The following is a 20,487-nucleotide window of genomic DNA, read 5'->3' on the forward strand; positions in this document are numbered from 1 at the left end:
GCACATAGTTGTCATCGTACTCTTCTTCTTTGCTGTCTTCCATCATAACCCCTATTTCTCCGTGCCTCGTCCAAACATTATAGTGTGGCATGAAACCCTTGTAAAGCAGGTGGGAGTGAAGGATTTTCCGGTTAGAGTAAGACATCATATTCTCACATTCAGTGCATGGACAACACATAAAACCATTCTGCTTATTTGCCTCAGCCACATCGAGAAACTCATGCACGCCCTTAATGTACTCGGAGGTGTGTTTGTCACCGAACATCCATTGCCGGTTCATCTGCGTGCATTATATATAATTAAGTGTCCAAATTAATAGAAGTTCGTCATCACATTAAAACCAAAGTACATACATAGTTCTCATCTAACAACATATAGCTCTCCATAGCATCTAATTAATTAAACCATACATTGAAACTATGTAAAACATTTCAATGCGAAAAAAATGCGATCATAATCGCAACCAAGGTAACAATTGATCCAACGGCATAATGATACCAAGCCTCGGTATGAATGGCATATTTTCTAATATTTCTCATCTTCAAGCGCATTGCATCCATCTTGATCTTGTGATCATCGATGACATCCGCAACATGCAACTCCAATATCATCTTCTCCTCCTCAATTTTTTTATTTTTTCCTTCAAGAAATTGTTTTCTTCTTCAACTAAATTTAACCTCTCGACAATAGGGTCGGTTGGAATTTCCGGTTCACATACATCCTAGATAAATAAAATCTATGTCACATTGGTCGGCATAATTTTCATAAACAATAAATTAACCAATAGTTATAAAGATAATATATATACCACATCCGAATCATAGACATGATGAGGGCCGGTGGGGGCGGATACCAAAACCATCGCACTATATAAGATGAAATAATAAAAGTAAGAAAATAATACAAGTATCTATGTAAACATACAAGTAAGAATATTTTTCCTTTCAGAACGAAGATAAGAACAAGAGGCTCACCACGGTGGTGCCGGCGATGAGCTCGGCGCAGGTGATCGACGGCGGTGAAGACGGGGACGAGGTGTGACAGACCGCTAAACCTAGACAGATATTGAGGAAAATGGAGCTTGGAGGTCGAGCTTGGAGAGGAGAAAGCTTAAGTAGTGTGGCTCGGGCATTCCATCGAACACCTTGTGTGCATAGGAGGTGAGCTAGAGCACCACCAAGCCCTCTCCCCCTCAGCCAGAAAAAACAGAGCAGTGTGCTCTGCTCTTACGCGAGGGGGTATATATAGGCACCTCATTGGTCCCGGTTGGTGGCATGAACCGGGACTAAAGGGGAGCCTTTGGTCCCGGTTCAAGCCACCAACCGGGACCAATGGTGGTGGGTGAGGAGCGAGGCCCATTGGTCCCGGTTCGTCCCACCAACCAGGACCAAAAGGTCCAGACGAACCGGGACCAATGGCCCGCGTGGCCCGGCCGGCCCCCTTGGCTCACGAACTGGGTCCAATGCCCCCATTGGTCCTGGTTCTAGACTAAACCGGGACTAATGGGTTGAACCGGCCTGGACTTTTGCCCCATTTTCTACTAGTGATATGGAAAAACTTTGGGGTTTATGGAGTTGGATGCACAAGCAGTATTCCCGCTTAGTACAAGTAAAGGCTAGAAAAAGACTGGGAAGCGACCAGCTAGAAAGTGACAACAGTCATGAGCATGCATTAAAATTAATCAACACCGAATGCAAGCATGAGTAGGATATAATGCACCATGATCATAAATATTGTAGAGGCTATGTTGATTTTGTTTCAACTACATGCGTGAACATGTGCCAAGTCAAGCCACTCAAATCGTTCAAAATAGGATACCACCCTATCATACCACATCACAACCATTTAATAGCATGTTGGCAAGCAAGGTAAACCATTATAAGCTCCTAGCTAATTAAGCATGGCATAAGCAACTACAATCTCTAATTGTCATTACAAACATGTTTATTCATAATAGGCTGAATTAGGAACGATGAACTAATCATATTTACAAAAACAAGAGAGGTCGAGTTCATACCAGCTTTTCTCATCTCAATAAGTTCATCATATAATCATCATTATTGCCTTTCACTTGCACGACCGAATAGTGCGGAAAATAATAATAGTGCACGTGCATTGGACTAAGCTAGAATCTGCAAGCATTCAATTCAAGAGAGAAGACAAGGTAATATGGGCTCTTCATTAGATCAACAATAATGCATATAAGAGCAACTCAACATTTTCATTATGGTCTTCTCCTCTCGACCCCCAACGAACAAGAAAGAAATAAAACTATTTACAGGGGAAAGCTCCCAACAAGCAAAAGAAGAATAGGGAATCTTTTTGGGTTTTCTTTTTAATTACTACTACAAGCATGGAAAGTAAACTAATTAAAAGCTACAACTACTTTTTTTGTTTTTCTTAAGGTTTATTAAACACACAAGAAGAAAGCATAAAAAGGAAAAATAAACTAGCATGGATGATACAATGAAAAAGTATGAGCACCGACAACTAGCAATGAGTGTGTGAACATGAATGTAATGTTGGTGAGAAATACGTACTCCCCCAAGCTTAGGCTTTTTGCCTAAGTTGGTCTATGGCCACGGCTGGCCTAGTGGATATCCAAAGTTGTAGCTGGGGTCGTACTGAGATGCAGCGGCAATTGCCTGATGAGCTGCAGCTTGGAGGCGAGCTGTCTCCGCCCTCCTCTCGTACTCGGTCGCCTCCTCCTTGGTTATAAAATATCGCCCTTTGCCTGAAAGTCAAAGAAAGTAGGAGCAGGGAGAGCGACGTGATAGGGGCGTCGTCTGTCAAAGATTAGTTGGTACTAGCGGAACTGATCATTCCTCTCAACAAACTGATGACGAAACATAGCCTCATAATCTAGATAAGAAGAAGGCAACTCAATATCATGTCCACGTATGGGTATCTCAAGAAAGTTAGCTATGCAGGTTGCATAAATTCCACCAAAGAAATCTCCATGAATACAATTATTATGCAACCTACGTGCAAGATAGTTGTATTGTATATCTCCTAAGATAGCGCTTCTGAGAACGCTAAGATCAGGCACACATATGTGACATGCTTCATCTTTACCATTAATGCATCTACATATGAAGAGAGCAAAAGAATGTATAGTAGGAAAATGAATGCTCCCTATGGTAGCTTGCGTCACATCCCTAGATTCCCCCATAGTTATACTAGCAAGAAAATCTCTAAATTCAGACTTGCGAGGTTCACTAACATCACCCCATTGAGGTAGTTTACAAGCAGTGGTAAATCTTCTAAGTCCATTGTATAAGATTTATCATAAAGATCAAATAGGACAGTCTGAGAATTGCGTGATGATGAAAATTTAAACCTTCTCACAAATGAATCAGTTAAATAGAGGTATTGGCGGCACTTAACTTCCTCGAAGCTCTCAAGATCGGCATTACGCACATAAGCATCAAATCCCTCCTTGATTCCTGCTCGAATCATGAAATCCTCCGACGACCATTCGCAGGGCCGCATTTGAGCATCCCTTGGTTGTTCCTCGTCCTCATCCCGTATTGCGAGTCTGGGTGCTTCCTTCCTTGAAGAACCACCTTGGTACATTTTCATAAACATATTTCTTCCTCTAAAAAATTTCTAAAATTTTTAGTAACTTCAAAATAAAAGTGAACCAAACTCAACAAAATTGATAGCAACTACTCCCACAAGTGCCTAGAGTATATATCATGCATTAAAACTACTTTTGACCATATAAATTTGACATGCAAACTCAAGAACAGGGTCACCTAAGCAAGAAAAATATGCAATGAATAAAGCACTAGAACAAAAACTAATTGGACCATTGGAGGAGTCACATACCAAAGAACAATCCCCCAAAGTAGTTTTGTGAATGGAGCTTTGAGCAAGATCGAAAATGGCAACAAGATGAGCTTGGGCTCGGGTTTGAGATGGCTAGTGATGTTTTTGGGAGGAAGAAGGTGTTTGTGGTGGCTGGAATAAGTGGAGGGGAGCCACCATGGGCCCACGAGGCAAGGGGGCGCACCCTGGACCCTCGTGGCCAGGTGCTTGCTCCCCTGCTGTGTTCTCAGTGCCAGATATTCTCAAATATTCTAGAAAAAATCATATTTAAATTTTAGGGCATTTGGAGAACTTTTATTTTCGAGGTATTTTTTTATTGCATGGATAATTCAAAAAACTGACAGAAATTACTATTTTTGCTTTATTTAATATAAATAACAGAAAGTAAAAGGAGGGTACAGAGAGCGTGTTTTCTAAATTCATCCATCTCATGCTCATCAAAAGGAATCCACTAACAAGGTTGATCAGGTCTTGTTAACAAACTCATTCCGGGTAACATGGAACCTGAGAATTTTTGAATAACACTAGGTTACCTCAACGGGGATATGCACATCCCCAACAATAAGAATATCATATTTCTTCTTGACAGTAGGAAGAGGAAATTCAAAACCTCCAATAGTAATTGTTGAAATTTTTCCAATAGAATTGATACTATGGACTTGAGGTTGTTTCCTCGGAAAGCGTACCATATGCTCATTACCATTAACATGAAAAGTGACATTGTCTTTGGTGCAATCAATAACAGCCCCTGCAGTATTCAAAAAGGGTCTTCCAAGAATAATAGACATACTATCGTCCTCGGGGATATCAGGAATAACAAAATCCGTTAAAATAGTAATGTTTGCAACCACAACAGTCACATCCTCACAAATACGGACAGGTATAGCAGTTGATTTGTCAGCCATTTGGAAAGATATTTCAGTAGGTGTCAACTTATTCAAATCGAGTCTACGATATAAAGAGAGAGGCATAACACTAACAATAGCTCCAAGATCACATAAAGCAGTTTTAACATAGTTTCTTTTAATGGAGCATGGTATAGTTGGTACTCCGGGATCTCCAAGTTTCTTTGGTATTCCACCCTTAAAAGTATAATTAGCAAGCATGGTGGAAATTTCAGCTTCCGGTATCTTTCTTTTATTAGTAACAATATCTTTCATGTACTTAGGATAAGGATTCATTTTAAGCATATCAGTCAAACGCATATGCAAGAAGATAGGTCTAATCATTTCAGCAAAGCGCTCAAAATCCTCATCATCCTTTTTCTTGGATGGTTTGGGAGGAAAATGCATGGGTTTCTGAACCCATGGTTCTCTTTCCTTACCGTGCTTCCTAGCAACAAAGTCTCTCTTATCATAACGTTGATTCTTTGATTCTGGATTATCAAGATCAACAGCAGGTTCAATTTCTACATCATTATTATTGCTAGGTTGAGTATCAACATGAACATCATCATTAACATTATCAGTAGGTTCATGTTCATTACCAGGTTGGGTTTCAGCATGAGAAATAGAAATATCATTGGGATTCTCAGGTGTGTCAACAACAGGTTCACTAGAAGCATGCAAAGTCCTACCATTTTTCTTTTTCTTCCTTTTAGAAGGACTAGGTGCATCAATATTATTTCTCTGAGAATCTTGATCAATTCTCTTAGGATGGCCCTCAGGATACAAAGGTTCCTGAGTCATTTTACCACCTCTAGTCATAACTCAAACAACATTATCATTTTTCTTACTATTTAATTCAATGAGCAGATCATTCTGAGCTTTAAGTACTTGTTCTACTTAAGTGGTAACCATAGAAGCATGTTTACTAATAAGTTTTAGTTCACCTTTAACATTAGCCATATAATCACTCAAGTGTTCAGTCATATAAGCATTATGTTTTAATTCTCTACAAAAATAAGCATTGAAGTTTTCTTGTTTAACCATAAAGTCATCAAACTCATCCAAGCATGGGCTAGCAAACTTAGTAAATGGGATTTCAGCTTTATCATATCTATAGAGAGAATTTACCTTTACTACCTGTGTCGGGTTATCAAGACCATGTATTAATTCAACAGGCAGTAAATTAAGACCATGTATTTCTTCAATAGGAGGTAAATTCTTAACATCTTCAGCTTTAATACATTTTTCTTTCATAGATTTCTTTGCCTCTTGCATATCTTTAGGACTGAGAAATAGAATACCCCTTTTCTTCGGAGTTGGCTTAGGGGTTGGCTCAGGAAGTGTCCAATTATTTTCATTGGTCAACATATTGTTCAATAAAATTTTAGTTGCATCTGGTGTTTTTTCCCTAAAAACACAACCAGCACAACTATCCAGGTGGTCTCTGGAAGCATCCGTTAGTCCATTATAAAAGATATCAAGCATTTCATTTTTCTTAAGAGGATGATCAGGCAAAGCATTAAGTAATTGGAGAAGCCTCCCCCAAGCTTGTGGGAGACTCTCTTCTTCAATTTGCACAAAATTATATATTTCCCTTAAGGCAGCTTGTTTCTTATGAGCAGGGAAATATTTAGCAGAGAAGTAATAAATCATATCCTTGGCACTATGCACACAATCAGGATCAAGAGAATTAAACCATATCTTAGCATCACCCTTTAATGAGAACAGAAATATCTTACGGATATAATAGTAGCAAGTTTTCTAATTATCATTGAACAGGGTGGCTATATCATTTAATTTAGTAAGATGTGCCACAACATTTCAGATTCATAGCCATAGAAAGGATCAGATTCAGTTAAAGTAATTACCTCAGGATCAACAGAGAAATCATAATCCTTATTAGTAACAAAGATAGGTGAAGTAGCATAAGCGGGATCATATTTCATTCTAGCATTCAAAGTTTTTTGTTTCAGCTTAGCCAAAAGTTTCTTAAGATCACTCCTATCGTTGCAAGCAAGAAAATCTCTAGCAGTTTCTTCATCCATAACATAGCCCTCAGGCACAACAGGTAATTCATATCTAGGGGGAGAATCTTCATCATCACTTTCATCAATATTATCAGTTTCAATAATTTCATTCTCTCTAGCCCTAGCAAGTTGTTCATCAAGAAATTCACCGAGTGGCACAGTAGTATCAAGCATAGAAGTAGTTTCATCATAAGTATCATGCATAACAGAAGTGGCATCATCAATAACATGTGACATATCAAAATTAAAGCAGAAGCTGGTTTAGGTGTCGCAAGCTTACTCAAAACAGAAGGTGAATCAAGTGCAGAGCTAGATGGCAGTTCCTTACCTCCCCTCGTAGTTGAGGGATAAATGTTGGTTCTCGAATCTTTCAAGTTCTTCATAACGATAAGCAGATATAAATCCCAAGTGACTCAAAGAATAGAGCTATGCTCCCCGGCAACGGCGCCAGAAAATAGTCTTGATAACCCACAAGTATAGGGGATCGCAACAGTTTTCGAGGGTAGAGTATTCAACACAAATTTATTGATTCGACACAAGGGGATCCAAAGAACATTCTCAAGTATTAGCAGCTGAGTTGTCAATTCAACCACACCTGGAAACATAATATCTATAGCAAGGTATTTAGTAGCAAAGTAGTATGATAGTAGTGATAATGATAGCAAAAGTAACGGTAGCAAAAGTAATATTTTTGGTGTTTTGTAGTGATTGTAAGAATAGCAACGGAAAAGTAAATAAGCGAAGAACAATATATGGAAAGCTCGTAGGCATTGGATCGGTGATGGAGAATTATGTCGGGTGCGATCGATCATGTAACAGTCATAACCTAGGGTGACACAGAACTAGCTCCAGTTCATCAATGTAATGTAGGCATGTATTCCGAATATATTCATACGTGCTTATGGAAAAGAACTTGCATGACATCTTTTGTCCTACCCTCCCGTGGCAGCGGGGTCCTATTGGAAACTAAGGGATATTAAGGCCTCCTTTTAATAGAGTACCGGACCAAAGCATTAACACATAGTGAATACATGAACTCCTCAAACTACGGTCATCACCGGGAGAAGTCCCGATTATTGTCACTTTGGGGTTGCCGGATCATAACACATAGTAGGTGACTATAGACTTGCAAGATAGGATCAAGAACTCTCATATATTGATGAAAACATAATAGGTTCAGATCTGAAATCATGGCACTCGGGACCTAGTGACAAGCATTAAGCATAGCAAAGTCATAGCAACATCAATCTCAGAACATAGTGGATACTACGCATCAAACCCTAACAAAACTAACTCGATTACATGATAAATCTCATCCAACCCCTCACTATCCAGCAAGCCTACGATGGAATTACTCATGCACGGAGGGTGAGCATCATGTAATTGGTGATGGAGGATGGTTGATGATGACGATGGCGACGGATTCCCCTCTCTGGAGCCCCGAATGGACTCCAAATCAGCCCTCCCAAGAGAGTTTAGGGCTTGGCGGTGGCTGCATATCGTAAAACGCGATGAATCCTTCTCTCTGATTTTTTTCTCCCCAAAAGTGAATATATGGAGTCAGGGTTGAGGTCGGTGCAGCGTCAGGGGGGCCATGAGGCAGGGGGCGCGTCCAGGGGGGTAGGGCACGCCCCCCACCCTCGTGGACAGGTGGAGGCCCCCTGACGTGGATTCTTCTTCTAGTATTTTTTATATATTCTAAAATAATCCATTGATTTTCAAGTCATTCCGAGAATTTTATTTCTGCACAAAAATAACACCATGGCAATTCTTCTGAAAACAGCGTCAGTCTGGGTTAGTTCCATTCAAATCATGCAAGTTAGAGTCAAAAACAAGGGCAAAAGTGTTTGGAAAAGTAGATACGACGGAGACGTATCAACTCCCCCAAGATTATACCTTTGCTTGTCCTCAAGAAATTCAGTTGACAAACTGAATGTGATAAAGAAAAACTTTTACAAACTCTGTTTGCTCTTGTTGTTGTAAATATGTAAAGCCAGCATTCAAGTTTTCAGCAAAGATTATGAACTAACCATATTCCGGTTAGTTCCATTCAAATCATGCAAGTTGGAGTCCAAAACAAGGGCATAAGTGTTTGGAAAAGTAGATATGAAGGAGACGTATCAATCGGCAAGCCATCGAGAATAAATGGATCTTCAAGAAGAAGACAGACGCTGATGGTAATGTTACTGTCTAGAAAGCTTGACTTGTTGTGAAAGGTTTTCGACAAGTTCAAGGAGTTGACTACGATGAGACCTTTTCACCCGTAGCGATGCTTAAGTCTGTCTGAATCATGTTAGCTATTGCTACATTTTATGATTATGAAATTTGGAAAATGGATGTAAAGACTGCATTCCTGAATGGATTTCTGGAAGAAGAGTTGTATATGATGCAACTTGAAGGCTTTATCGATCCAAAAGGTACTAACAAAGTGTCCAAGCTCCAGCGATCCATTTATGGACTGGTGCAAGCTACTCGGAGTTGGAATAAATGCTTTGATAGGGTGATCAACGCATATGGTTTTATACAGACTTCTGGAGAAGCTTGTATTTACAAGAAAGTGAGTGGGAGCTCTGTAGCATTTCTAATATTATATGTGGATGACATATTGTTGATTGGAAATGATATAGAATTTCTGGATAGCATAAAAGGATACTTGAATAAGAGTTTTTCAATGAAGGACCTTGGTGAAGCTGCTTACATATTGGGCCTCAAGATCTATAGAGATAGATCAAGATGCTTAATTGGACTTTCACAAAGCACATACCTTGAAAAAGTTTTGAAGAAGTTCAAAATTGAACAGGCAAAGAAAGGGTTCTTGCCTGTATTACAAGGTGTGAAGTTGAGTAAGACTCAATACCTGACCACTACAGAAGATAGAGAGAAAATGAAAGATGTTCCCCATGCTTCAGCCATAGGCTTATCATGTATGTAATGCCGTGTACCAGACCTGATGTGTGCCTTGCTATTAGTTTGGCGAGGAGGTACCAAAGTAATCTAGGAGTGGATCACTGGACAGCGGTCAAGAACATCCTGAAGTACCTGAAAAGGACTAAGGATATGTTTCTAGTTTATGGAGGTGGCAAAGAGCTCATCGTAAATGGTTATGTTGATGCAAGTTTTGACACTGATCCGGACGATTCTAAATCGCAAACCGGATACGTGTTTATATTGAACGGTGGAGCTGTCAGTTGGAGCAGTTCTAAACAGAGCGTCATGGCGGGATCTACATGTGAAGCGGAGTATATTGCTGCTTCGGAAGCAGCAAATGAAGGAGTCTAGATGAAGGAGTTCATATCCGATCTAGGTATCATACCTAGTGCATCAGGTCCAATGAAAATCTTTTGTGACAATACTGGTGCAATTTCCTTGGCAAAGGAATCCAGGTTTCCCAAGAGAACCAAGCACATCAAGAGACGCTTCAACTCCATCCGGGATCAAGTCCAGGTGGGAGACATAGAGATTTGCAAGATACATACGGATCCGAATGTTGCATACATTGACTAAGCCTCTTCCACGAGCAAAACATGATCAGCAGCAAGGCTCCATGGGTGTTAGAATCATTACTGTGTAATCTAGATTATTGACTCTAGTGCAAGTGGGAGACTGAAGGAAATATGCCCTAGAGGCAATAAAAAAGTTATTATTTATTTCCTTATATCATGATAAATGTTTATTATTCATGCTAGAATTGTATTAACCGGAAACATAATACATGTGTGAATACATAGACAAACAGAGTGTCACTAGTATGCCTCTACTTGACTAGCTCGTTGATCAAAGATGGTTATGTTTCCTAGCCATAGACATGAGTTGTCATTTGATTAACGGGATCAAATCATTAGGAGAATGATGTGATTGACTTGACCCATTCTGTTAGCTTAGCACTTGATCGTTTAGTATGTTGGTATTGCATTCTTCATGACTTATACATGTTCCTATGACTATGACATTATGCAACCCCTGTTTACCGGAGGAACACTTTGTGTGCTACCAAATGTCACAACATAACTGGGTGATTATAAAGGTGCTCTACAGGTGTCTTCAAAGGTACTTGTTGAATTGGCGTATTTTGAGATTAGGATTTGTCACTCCGATTGTCGGAGAGGTATCTCTGGGCCCTCTCGGTAATGCACATCACTATAAGCCTTGCAAGCAATGTGACTAATGAGTTAGTTGCGGGATGATGCATTATGGAATGAGTAAAGAGACTTTCCGGTAATGAAATTGAACTAGGTATTGAGATACCGACGATCGAATCTCGGGCAAGTGACATACCGATGACAGAGGGAACAACGTATGTTGTTATGCGGTTTGACCGATAAAGATCTTCGTAGAATATGAAGGAACCAATATGAGCATCCAGGTTCCGCTATTGGTTATTGACCGGAGACATGTCTCGGTCATGTCTACATGGTTCTCGAACCCGTAGGGTCCGCTGATGTCTACTACACAACCTTCTTCTTGTAGACGTTGTTGGGCCTCCAAGTGCAGAGGTTTGTAGGACAGTAGCAAATTTCCCTCAAGTGGATGACCTAAGGTTTATCAATCCGTGGGAGGCATAGGATGAAGATGGTCTCTCTCAAACAACCCTACAACCAAATAACAAAGAGTCTCTTGTGTCCCCAACACACCCAATACAATGATAAATTGTATAGGTGCACTAGTTCGGCGAAGAGATGGTGATACAAGTGCAATATGGATGATAGATATAGGTTTTTGTAATCTGAAAATATAAAAATAGCAAGGTAACTAATGGTAAAAGTGAGCGTAAACGGTATTGCAATGCTAGGAAACAAGGCCTAGGGTTCATACTTTCACTAGTGCAAGTTCTCTCAACAATAATAACATAATTGGATCACATAACTATCCCTCAACATGCAACAAAGAGTCACTCCAAAGTCACTAATAGCGGAGAACAAACGAAGAGATTATGGTAGTGTACGAAACCACCTCAAAGTTATCCTTTCTGATCGATCTATTCAAGAGTCCGTAGTAAAATAACATGAAGCTATTCTTTCCGTTCAATCTATCATAGAGTCCATACTAGAATAACACCTTAAGACACAAATCAACCAAAACCCTAATGTCACCTAGATACTCCAATGTCACCTCAAGTATCCATGGGTATGATTATACGATATGCATCACACAATCTCAGATTCATCTATTCAACCAACACAAAGAACTTCAAAGAGTGCCCCAAAGTTTCTACCGGAGAGTCAAGATGAAAACGTGTGCCAACCCTTATGCATAGGTTCATGGGTGGAACCTACAAGTTGATCACCAAAACATACATCAAGTGGATCAATAGAATACCCCATTGTCACCACGGGTATCCCACGCAAGACATACATCAAGTGTTCTCAAATCCTTAAAGACTCAATCCGATAAGGTTACTTCAAAGGGAAACTCAATCCATTACAAGAGAGTAGAGGGGGAGAAACATCATAAGATCCAACTATAATAGCAAAGCTCGTGATACATCAAGATCGTACCACCTCAAGAACACGAGAGAGAGAGAGAGAGAGAGAGAGAGAGAGAGAGAGATCAAACACATAGCTACTGGTACATACCCTCAGCCCCGAGGGTGGACTACTCCCTCCTCATCATGGAAAGCGCCGGGATGATGAAGATGGTCACCGGAGAGGGATTACCACCTCCGGTAGGGTGCCGGAACGGGTCTAGATTGTTTTCCGGTGGCTACGGAGGCTTCTGGCGGCGGAACTCCCGATCTATTCTGCTCCTCGAAGTTTTTAGGGTATATGGGTATATATAGGAGGAGGAAGTACGTCGGTGGATCTCCGGGTTGTCCACGAGGCAGGGGGCACGCCCAGAGGGGTGGGCGCACCCCCACCCTCGTGGGCAGCCCAGGACTCTCCTGGTCCATCTCCGATACTCTGTGGGCTTCTTCTGGTCCAAAAATAAGTTCCATGAAGTTTCAGGTCAATTGGACTCCGTTTGATGTTCCTTTTCTGCGATACTCTAAAACAAGGAAAAAACAAAAATTGGCACTGGGCTCTGGGTTAATAGGTTAGTCCCAAAAATAATATAAAAGTGCATAATAAAGCCCATAAACATCCAAAACAGATAATATAATAGCATGGAACAATCAAAAATTATAGATACGTTGCAGACGTATCAGCATCCCCAAGCTTAATTCATGCTCGTCCTCGAGTAGGTAAATGATAAAAACAGAATTTTTGATGTGGAATGCTACTTAACATATTTCTCTAAGTAATTCTCTTTATTGTGGCATGAATGTTCAGATCCATAAGATTCAAGACAAAAGTTTAGTATTGACATAAAAACAATAATACTTCAAGCATACTAACAAAGCAATCATGTCTTCTCAAAGTAACATGGCCAAAGAAAGCTATCCCTACAAAATCATATAGTCTGGTTATGCTCTATCTTCATCACACAAAATATTTAAATCATGCACAACCCCGATGACAAGCCAAGCAATTGTTTCATACTTTTGATGTTCTCAAACTTTTTCAATCTTCATGCAATACATGAGCGTGAGCCATGGACATAGCACTATAGGTGGAATAGAATGGTGGTTGTGGAGAGGACAAAAAGGAGAAGATAGTCTCACATCAACTAGGCGTATCAACGGGCTATGGAGATGCCCATTAATAGATATCAATGTGAGTGAGTAGGGATTGCCATGCAACGGATGCACTAGAGCTACAAGTATATGAAAGCTCAACAAAAGAAACTAAGTGGGTGTGCATCCAACTCGCTTTCTCATAAAGACCTAGGGCATTTTGAGGAAGCCCATCATTGGAATATACAAGCCAAGTTCTATAATGAAAAATTCCCAATAGTATATGAAAGTGATATCATAGGAGACTCTCTATCATGAAGATCATGGTGCTACTTTGAAGCACAAGTGTGGTAAAAGGATGGTAGCATTGTCCCTTCTCTTTTTTTCTCTCATTTTTTTATTTGGGCCTTTTCTGTCTTTTTTATGGCCTCTTTTTTTTATTTAGTCCGGAGTCTCATCCCGACTTGTGGGGGAATCACAGTCTCCATCATCCTTTCCTCACTGGGACAATGCTCTAATAATGATGATCATCACACTTTTATTTACTTACAACTCAAGAATTACAACTCGATACTTAGAACAAAATATGACTCTATATGAATGCCTCCGGCAGTGTACTGGGATGTGCAATGACTCATGAGTGGCATGTATGAAAGAATTATGAATGGTGGCTTTTCCACAAATACAATGTCAACAACACGATCATGAAAAGCAGTATGCCAATGATGAAGCGTGTCATAATAACGGAACGGTGGAAGGTTGCATGGCAATATATCTCGGAATGGCTATGGAAATGCCATAATAGGTAGGTATGGTGGCTGTTTTGAGGAAGGTATATGGTGGGCTTATGGTACCAGCGAAAGTTGTGCGCTACTAGAGAGCCTAGCAATGGTGGAAGAGTGAGAATGCATATAATCCATGGACTCAACATTAGTCATAAAGAACTCACATACTTATTGCAAAAATCTATTAGTAATCGAAAAAAGTATTACACGCATGCTCCTAGGGGGATAGATTGGTAGGAAAAGACCATCGCTCGTCCCCGACTGCCACTCATAAGGAAGGTAATCAATAAATAAATCATGCTCCGATTTCGTCACATAACGGTTCACCATACGTGCATGCTACGGGAATCACAAACTTCAACACAAGTATTCCTCAAATTCACAACTACTCAACTAGCATGACTCTAATATCACCATCTCCATATCTCAAAACAATCATCAAGTATCAAACTTCCCATAGTATATGGAAGTTTTTATTATACCCCACTTGGATGCCCATCATATTAGGACTAGCTTCATAACCAAAGCAAACTACCATGCTTTTTCTAAAGACTCTCAAAATAATATAAGTGAATCACAAGAGTTCATATATTTCTTCAAAATAAAACCACCATCGTGCTCTGAAACGATATAAGTCAAGCACTAGAGCAAATGACAAACTACTCCGAAAGATATAAGTGAAGATCAATGAGTAGTCGAATAATCATGCAACTATGTGAAGACTCTCTAACATTTAAGAATTTCATATCTTGGTATTTTATTCAAACAGCAAGCAAAACAAAATAAAATAAAATGACGCTCCAAGCAAAACACATATCATGTGGTGAATAAAAATATAGCTCCAAGTAAAATTACCGATGGATGAGGACGAAAGAGGGGATGCCTTCCGGGGCATCCCCAAGCTTTGGCTTTTTGGTGTCCTTAGATTATCTTGGGGTGCCATGGGCATCCCCAAGCTTAGGCTCTTGCCACTCCTTGTTCCATACTCAATCAAATCTTTACCCAAAACTTGAAAACTTCACAACACAAAACTTAAACAGAAAATCTCGTGAGCTCCATTAGTATAAGAAAATGAATCACCACTTAGGTACTGTTGTGAACTCATTCTAAATTCATATTGGTGTAATATCTACTGTATTCCAACTTCTCTATGGTTAATACCCTCCGATACTACTCATAGATTCATCAAAATAAGCAAACAACACATAGAAAACAGAATCTATCAAAAACAGAACAGTCTGTAGTAATCTGTAGGATTCGAATACTTCTGTAACTCCAAAAATCATGATAAATTAGGAAGTCCTAGAAAATTTGTTTATTAATCTACTGCAAGTGGAATTGGTATTTTATCGCTCTCTGGTAAAAAATGGAAATTATTCTCGTGAGCACATACTTTATGGTTTTTACAGCAAGATCAAATAACAATCACCCAAGAAGATCCTGAAGGCTTTACTTGGCACAAACACTAATTAAAACATAAAAAACAAAATCATAACAGAGAATAGATGATTCATTTATTACTAAATAGGAACAAAAAGAAAGGAGGAAAAATAAAATTGTCGTTTAATGCCCCTAGCTAAGCATGATGATTTCAATGATGCTCACATAAAAGATAAGAATTGGAACATAAAGAGAGAATCATGAAGAATATAACAAGCACATTTAAGCCTAACCCACTTCATATGCATAGGAATTTTGCGAGAAAACAACTTATGGGAACAAGAATCAACTTGCATAGGAAGGTAAAACAAGCATAACTTTAAAACTTTATGCACATAGAGAGGAAACTTGATATTATTGCAATTCCTACAAGCATATATTCCTCACTCATAATAATTTTTAGTAGCATCATGAATGAATTCAACAATATAACCATCACATAAAGCATTCTTTTCATGATCTACAAGCATAGAAAATTTACTAATCTCTACATAACCAAATTCTTCTCATTCATAATAGTGGGAGCAAACTCAACAAAATAACTATCATGTGAGGCATCATCCAATTGAAAACTAAAATCATGATGTCAAGTTTCATGGTTATCATTATTCTTTATAGCATACATGTCATCACAATAATCATCATAGATAGCAACTTTGTTCTCATAATCAATTGGAACCTCTTCCGAAATAGTGGAATCATTGCGAAATAAAGTCATGACCTCTCCAAATCCACTTTCATCAATATAATCATCATAAATAGGAGGATGCTATCATCAAAATAAATTTTCTCATCAAGACTTGGGGGACAAAAAATATCATCTTCATCAAACATAGCATCCCCAAGCTTGTGGCTTTGCATATCATTAGCATCATGGATATTCAAAGAATTCATACTAACAACATTGCAATCATGCTCATCATACAAGGATTTAGTGCCAAACATTATAATGCATTCTTCTTCTAACACTTTGGCACAATTATCAGAATCCTTATTTTCATGAAAGACATTAAAAAGATGAAGCATATGAGGTATCCTCAATTCCATTTTTTATAATTTCCTTTTATAAACTAAACTAGTGATAAAACAAGAAACTAAAAGATTCTATTAAAATATCTAAAGATATACCTTCAAGCGCTAACCTCCCTGGCAACGGCGCCAGAAAAGATCTTGATGTCTACTACACAACCTTCTTCTTGTAGACGTTGTTGGGCCTCCAAGTGCAGAGGTTTGTAGGACAGTAGCAAATTTCCCTCAAGTGGATGACCTAAGGTTTATCAATCCGTGGGAGGCATAGGATGAAGATGGTCTCTCTCAAACAACCCTACAACCAAATAACAAAGAGTCTCTTGTGTCCCCAACACACCCAATACAATGATAAATTGTATAGGTGCACTAGTTCGGCGAAGAGATGGTGATACAAGTGCAATATGGATGATAGATATAGGTTTTTGTAATCTGAAAATATAAAAATAGCAAGGTAACTAATGGTAAAAGTGAGCGTAAACGGTATTGCAATGCTAGGAAACAAGGCCTAGGGTTCATACTTTCACTAGTGCAAGTTCTCTCAACAATAATAACATAATTGGATCACATAACTATCCCTCAACATGAAATAAAGAGTCACTCCAAAGTAACTAATAGCGGAGAACAAACGAAGAGATTATGGTAGGGTACAAAACCACCTCAAAGTTATCCTTTCTGATCGATCTATTCAAGAGTCTGTAGTAAATAACATGAAGCTATTCTTTCCGTTCAATCTATCATAGAGTTCGTACTAGAATAACGCCTTAAGACACAAATCAACCAAAACCTTAATGTCACCTAGTTACTCCAATGTCACCTCAAGTATCCATGGGAATGATTATACGATATGCATCACACAATCTCAGATTCATCTATTCAACCAACACAAAGAACTTCAAAGAGTGCCCCAAATTTTCTATCGGTGAGTCAAGACGAAAACATGTGCCAACCCCTATGCATAGGTTCGTGGGCGGAACCCGCGAGTTGATCACCAAAACATACATCAAGTGGATCAATAGAATACCCCATTGTCACCATGGGTATCCCACGCAAGACATACATCAAGTGTTCTCATATCCTTAAAGACTCAATCCGATAAGGTAACTTCAAAGGGAAAACTCAATCCATTACAAGAGGGTAGAGGGGGAGAAACATCATAAGATCCAACTATAATAGCAAAGCTCGCGATACATCAAGATCGTACCACCTCAAGAACACGAGAGAGAGAGAGAGAGAGATCAAACACATAGCTACTGGTACATACCCTCAGCCCCGAGGGTGGACTACTCCCTCCTCTTCATGGAAAGCGTCGGGATGATGTAGATGGCCACCGGAGAGGGATTACCCCCTCCGGCAGGGTGCCAGAATGGATCTAGATTGGTTTTCGGTGGCTACGGAGGCTTCTGGCGGCGGAACTCCCGATCTATTCTGCTCCTCAAAGTTTTTAGGGTATAAGGGTATATATAGGAGGAAGAAGTACGTCGTTGGATCTCCGGGCTGTCCAGGAGGTAGGGGCGCGCCCAGGGGGTGGGCACGCTCCCCACCCTCGTGGGCAGCCCGGGACTTTCCTGGTCCATCTCCAATACTCCGTGGGCTTCTTCTGGTCCAAAAATAAGTTCCATGAAGTTTCAGGTCAATTTGACTCCGTTTGATTTTCCTTTTCTGTGATACTCTAAAACAAGGAAAAAACAGAAACTGGCACTAGGTTCTACTTTAATAGGTTAGTCCCAAAAATAATATAAAAGTGCATAATAAAGCCCATAAACATCCAAAACAGATAATATAATAGCATGGAATAATCAAAAATTATAGATACGTTGGAGACGTATCATCCACACGCTTAAAGTTTGGTGACGATCGTATTATGAGTTTTTTGTGTTTTGATGTACCGAAGGTAGTTCGGAGTCCCGGATATGATCACGGACATGATGAGGAGTCTCGAAATGGTCGAGACGTTAAGATCAATATATTGGACGACTATATTCGGACACCGGAAGTGTTACGAGTGGTTTTTGATAAAAAAACCGAAGTACCGGGGGGTTACCGGAACCCCCCAGGGAGTTAATTGGGCCTCATGGGACTTAGTGGGAGAAGAGGAGGGGCGGCTAGGGCAGTCGCGCCCCCCTCCCCCTCTAGTCCGAATTGGACAAGGAGGGGGGTGGCGCCCCCCTTTTTCCTTCTCCTCCTCTCTCCCTTCCTTCCCTCTCCTACTCCAACAAGGAAAAGGAGGAGTCCTACTCCCGGTGGCAGGGGCGCCTTCCCCCTCTCCTACTCCTGGAGGGCCGCCTTCCCCCTTGCTCCTTTATATACGGGGGCAGGGGCACCCTAGAACACACAAGTTGACCTGGTGATCTATTCCAGCCGTGTGTGGTGCCCCCCTCCACCATATTCCACCTCGGTCATATCATAGCGGTGCTTAGGTGAAGCCCTGCATCGGTAGCATCATCATCACCATCACCACGCTTTCGTGCTGATGAAACTCTCTTGTGAAGCTTTGCTGGATTGGAGCTCACGGGACGTCATCGAGTTGAACGTGTGCAGAACTCGGAGGTGCCGTGCGTTTGGTACTTGGAACGATCGGATCGTGAAGACATACGACTACATCAACCGCGTTGTGCTAACGCTTCTGCATTCGGTCTACGAGGGTACGTGGACAACCTCTCCCCTCTTGTTGCTATGCATCACCATGATCCTGTGTGTGCGTAGGAATTTTTTTGAAATTACTATGTTCCCCAACATGTAGCAATGTCAGACTTGAGGACTTTGTCAAGTTTGCTTTGTTTCAACTCATGGACCAAGCTGCTAAGTGGTATCAACAATACAGAGATTCCAGAGGAGGTCGTGTGATTACCTGGGATGATTTCCGCCGAGACTTCAAAGCTCATCACATCCCATCAAGTGTTGCTGAGAGCAAGCGTGCGGAGTTGCGCAATCTCAAGCAAGGCAGCATGTCCGTGTATCAATACAATATCCAGTTTCAGAAACTTGCTCGCTTCGCTAAACAAGACTTCCCTGATGAAAAGAGTATGATCTATCAATTCAGAGGTGGCCTCAGAGAGGATTTGCAGTTAGCTCTCGTGCTTCTTGAGCCGACCAAGTTTGATCAATCCTATAACATGGCACTAAAGCAAGAAGCTGCTCAGCTCGAGTGCGAGGCATCTAAGAAGAGAGTCAGGTATGCAGTTCAATCTTCTTTTTCATCACAAGTGGCAGCTGAGCAACTGAAGTTCTGGTTGCCTCCTCCTCCGTTTCGCCAGCCCTACCAGCAGAAGAGCAAAGGTGCCAATGGTTCTTCCCACCCACGCAACCCAGGCTATCAGAACAAAGCTCATTCTCTTACTCCAAGGTCAAGTGCTCCTTATCATCGTCCGCTCTCATAGGTTACTTGCAACAAGTGTCAGCAGAAAGGGCACTATGCAAACAAGTGCTTCAACCAAAGGAGCCTTCCGCCTCCTCCTCCTGTGAGATCTTCCAGCAATGCAGTGGTCAAGCATAATCCCAAGCATGCTAAGGTGAACATGTTGAACGCAGCTCAGGCCGAGGATTCTTCAGATGTGATCATGGGTAACCTTCCAGTTCACTCTATTCCTGCAAAAGTTCTTTTTGACACTGGTGCATCGCATTGTTTCATGTCAAGATCATTTGTTTCAAAGCATGACTTCGTTTCGGAAATGTTGGGAAAAACCCGTGGGAGTTGTTTCTCCGGGCTCTGCTATGAGGGCTACCATGATGATTCCGAATGTTTCCATCAAGATGGGCGACTATAGATTTATGTCTTCTCCAATGGTTCTTGGTGACTCTGATATTGATCTAATTCTCAGGATGGACTGGCTTCCTAAACACAAGGCTCATCTTGATTGTGCTGCAAGGCAGATTCAATTGACACACTCTTCTTAGGATGTGATCATCTATGCCGCTCGTGACGAAACGAGTTGACTGTT

This window comes from Triticum dicoccoides, chromosome 6A (genome assembly GCF_002162155.2).
Source record: "Triticum dicoccoides isolate Atlit2015 ecotype Zavitan chromosome 6A, WEW_v2.0, whole genome shotgun sequence".
Taxonomy (NCBI): Eukaryota; Viridiplantae; Streptophyta; class Magnoliopsida; order Poales; family Poaceae; genus Triticum; species Triticum dicoccoides.